Raw genomic sequence first — 4,666 nt, 5'->3', positions numbered from 1 at the left:
TTTTAGGTCCAACCGTTCTTGTCTGTGACTCACATAATGGATGTCTATGGTCACCACCTCAAAGAGCATGCACAAAGGAGTCAAAATTAAACAATTCCCCATCGTAAGTACTCATTGATGACCTAAGACATGAAACGAGCGGATTGTGTAAGAAAACGAACAGTATTTATATCATTTTTACCTCTTGTACACAACCACGTCCAACTGATCTGAGTGCGCTAGTGCTTCCCGATGTGACGCGCTATGGCTTAGTCTGCGCAAGCGCGGAAAGCGCCGGAAGCGCTCTTTCGCGCATGCACATCACTCATTGTTTACACTTACTGCCTATGGTTTACACAGATTTCGGAAGTATTACCTTTCACTGTGAAGATCTAAACATATTTAGACATACAGGAAATTGCAATGGAAGACGATTTCAATATATCCATAGACAATGTTGAATTTTTTTCACAACCATATTTATTTGAACCAGAATACACACACCAAGTACTCAGGAGCGATCCGCTGCAGCAGCACGTCTTCAAGCCTCAGAGACAGAGATCTCTTCAAAATTGGTGGTGTTTTAGTAGCAAGTGTTGTGAGATGCCAACAGAAGTAGAGAGCATATGTTGTCACGAATGGAACCACTACAAGATGACGACGAGGACATTGACAGTATCACATCACACGCCTGCCTGACTGAAGATCCTGATTTTTCTCCGCTGTTGAGACGCAGCGTTTTGCACGTTGTGTTTAGTGTGCCACTTATAAACTGGAGGCGACGTCCAATGCCAGAGGGACCCAATGGCACGCTGTCAATAGAGTGAGTAATGTGTTGTATTTTTATTATAAACGCAACGATTATAGGGTGCATTATAAACATTAATTTATTACAATTACTGCATTATATTTCAGACAGTGCAGATTGAAAGTGTAGCGTGTGGTAAACAATGAGTGATGTGCATGCGCCAGACATCACATCCGGGGCTTTCCGCGCCTGCGCAGACTAAGCCAGGACGCGCGCACGTCACATTGGGAAGCACTCGGGAACTCAGATCAGTTGGACGTGGTTGTGTACAAAAGGTAAAAAAGATATAAATACTGTTCGTTTTCTCACACAAACCGCTCGTTTCTTGTATTAGGTCATCAATGTGTACTTATTATGGGGAATTGTTTAATTTGGACTCCTCTGTGCATGCTCTTTGAGGTGGTGACCATAGACATCCATTATGTGAGTCACAGACAAGAACGGTTGGACCTAAAAATATCAAAATGGGAAATACTGAGGAAACAGAGAAACCTACATCTTGGATGTCCTTGAGGTAAGCTAAAACATATCAAAATTTAATTTGAGAGTGAACTATCCCTTTAACCAGCATATGCTGTTTTTTTCAAAAGGGTAGAATTAGACCGAAACTCACTCCTATTTTTAATCTCTTACAGTTTTCTTTTCTTTTCTTTTCCTTTTTTTTTTGCAGTGTTTGACTGTTTTCCTGCCTTCAAGGAGTAAATGAATTGGGAGAGTTTGTTTGTTGACATTGACCATCTGACAGATTAACAAGCCACCAAAAGAAGATGACAAATTACCAGTAGAGACCCACAGGGACCACTATAGTTTCCAACCCATTACAACCAGTAAAACCATTAAGCAACAAATTCTGTTGTTTTGTTTTTGTTATTCTTTTCTTTTCAGAAGGGCATTACTGAAAAGCGATAGTCTTTAATCCATTGAGTATTTAATTGAAGGAAGACGTTTTTCAGTCATGTGTGGAGAAAACACTAATAATGTTTAAACATTCCTTCTGGAGCCTCTTAGATTTGTAGACACAAATTCTAATATAATTAGCCAAGATTGTGAATGAACCGGTTGAGTGAACGATTCAGTGAGTGACTCAATCATAACAAACAAAAAGACTGCAAAAGACTCCACCTCATAATCTATAATGTTATGTTAACTGTAACATTTAAAGACCTTGTTGAAACCTATATAACTGTATGACAAAGAATAACTGTTTCATACAAATAGAGGAGGTCTCTCCCCTCTTCCCAGTACACACACACACACGCTCTCTCTCTCTCTCTCTCTCACTCTCTCTCTCTCTCTCTTTCTCTCTCTCTCTCTCTCTCTCTCTCTCTCTCTCTCTCTATACATCAGTATGTGTTTAGCACTGCACGCGCACTGGAGCCCGTGAGCGGAGACGAGGCTCGTTTAGTATTCAGTGCACAAGTCGAAGGAGGGAGAAGGGAGGGAGGGCATAGAGTGAAATAGAGAGAAAAAACGAGGCTGTGAAGACAGGCGAAAACACAGAAAGAGAGGAGGAAGAGTGGAGCGGAGCGGAGAGACACATCTTCTGTCCCTCTCGGTCTACCCTCTGGCATCCGTCTGTCCCAGGTGCGGTATTTCAGCCTTTATCTGTTTTTGGGTGTGCGGGGCGGATGATATGATGTTGCTGTTTTAACGGTCGCATGAGAAAATTAATATTTGGATGAATGTGAGCTCGGAGGAGAGAGTGTGGATATGCTGTAGACAGTCGTTCCGTTCGAGATCTGCATTGCTTGAAACGGCACAGACTCTCTACGGATTGTTGTGTTCAGGTTATCCATAATATATCTGTCTATTTGTGCGCCTGTGTTGTAAAGGTCTGCACGTCTGTCCGGTATCGTCGTGCAAAAACCTCTCAGCTGCTTCAGTAATCTTCATTTATCTACTGCAAAATCATGCATGCATGAATATGTGCTGAGCATCGTGACCTCGCATTTTCAGATGAGCATATATGTGTGTGCAACAACGTATAGAGGGATGATCAGTCACTTAGACTCTGTCACTTATGTAATTCTGTTCTTAACTTCCATATTTGATGCTTTACATGCTTAATCTGCATATGCATATGAAATTGAAGAGGAAAGGATGTGAAATGCACATATGAGGCTGCTTTCCTCCTCTTCAACCCCTTATCAGTGTTCCTTCCCCTCCAAACCCCACCCTCCCCACAGTCTTCAAAGGCAGGCTTACATGGACTTCTGTCAGACACAGGACCATAATTATGCAAATATTAATACATCCATATGGAACCATCACAGGAATCCTCTCCTTCGCTCACTGACTGCATATAACGGCATTGGTAAAAGCCATATGAGGGGGCGATTAATTCCCCCCTCAATGTGACGGAGCGGGTGATGACGTTGCCTGGCTGTCGGGTTGCTGAGAGCTTCCCTCTACGCTCTATCTGTGTGGGAGCTGAATCTTAAAGGCTGGCACACAGCGTCACCAGTATCCCAGGGTTCCTCGCATCGCTCACTGCTCTTTCTTTTGCCTGTGTTTTCCTGTGTGATGTTATAGATAATTTAGACACTCTGAGGGCCTGGACAGCAGAGCGGAGGAGAGAGAGGATGGGAAAACCAGGCCCACATGAAATCGGCAGACTTCCTCAGAACTGGGACGCTTGTCATTCATATAATTCTAGAAACTTCCCACCTCCCTTGCATATTTGTTTATATTTAAATGGGCTAATTTTATTATGCTTTCAGATAGTGCTTCTCACATTTTTAACAGAATTTCTTGAAATACACGTTGAAAAGGCCTGCAGATTACATCTGGGCCTAAGGGTAACTTGAATCAGACTTTAACCTGAAAAATCCATTTCCCACCATTTTGTACAGGTTTGACTGTTTTTGAATAGAACTGAACTCCTTTTAGACGCTGAAAACTAATTTTCAACATGCTCTACGCTACCTCAGCTTGCAGCCACAAGCCGCAAAGGCCTAAAGTATCTTTTTTACAGTGATATGTAATATCACCCCATCGTCTTTGGCCAGCGGCGGAGGTCCGGTTGTGTACATGACAGCAGCCGTTGGCAGGGCAGTTTTGATGTGTGTTTAGTGGCCAGTGAGTTGGCCGGACACCGGAGACGATGGAGAAAGTGTCCAGGAACTCATTATCATGACAGATATGAGCAAGACAAATATGACGCAGTGATCTGGCTGAGTGTTCGTAAGCAGAGGTTGTGACCACGCTGAAGGCCGTTTAGCCTGGTTTCCTCTTCAAGTGCATGAGATCAGGGAGCGGAATGGTACCAGGTTGACAAAAGGGTTAGAATAGCGAGAGAGAGAGATGGCTTTAGGAGGGAGGGAGATGAAGAGAAATTGCTACATAAGTCTACTAAAACAGCGTTGTTATCATTTATTCATTCATTCCCACTTTGCAGGAAGTCTGGAAACATTTTGCTTTGAAGCCAAAGGGTAAAGAAAATTACTGTTATCTTCCGACAGGTTTTTTATTTAAAAAAAAAAGCAACAGCCTTACAGAAAAAAAGCAGATTAGACTCCTGATGACATTGCAGATAAGACCACAGGAATGGAGGTGATACAGTGAGTGTGAGAAAGAAAGGGAACATAAAAAGGAGAGAAAGAAAAACCACAATGGCTTCATTAAGAAATTACTCTCATATCCTATTGGTTATACTTAATGGATTTACATCCCTTGTCAATAGAAGTGTTCAAATTCATTGCCTCAGTAGAGAAGAAAAGGATTAGCCATCATTTTTCTTTTACAATTAGTCTCAGTCACATCTATCAATTTCAGGGGAATAATGGAAGTTGTGAGGCAGGTTTCCGTTAAGTAAAGAGGAAAGACAGGAAAACTTCAAAAGGAGGTAGACGATTGTGGAAACCACAATTGCTTGTAATG

The 4,666-nt window shown here is 42.2% G+C and overlaps 1 protein-coding gene across 1 annotated transcript in view; it reads left to right on the top strand.

The window, feature by feature from the left end:
• Positions 1-2,161: 2,161 nt before the first annotated feature.
• The window catches only part of LOC132145147 (synaptotagmin-C-like), a 38,333-nt gene continuing 35,828 nt past the window's right edge, over positions 2,162-4,666 (top strand). Inside the window, exon 1 of the mRNA XM_059555928.1 lies at positions 2,162-2,371. The gene's annotated coding sequence lies outside the window, so the exon portion shown is untranslated. The remainder of the gene's footprint in view (positions 2,372-4,666) is intronic.

Source organism: Carassius carassius, chromosome 1, assembly GCF_963082965.1.
Source record: "Carassius carassius chromosome 1, fCarCar2.1, whole genome shotgun sequence".
NCBI lineage: Eukaryota > Metazoa > Chordata > Actinopteri > Cypriniformes > Cyprinidae > Carassius > Carassius carassius.
This window is presented reverse-complemented; position numbering and strand designations above follow the sequence as displayed.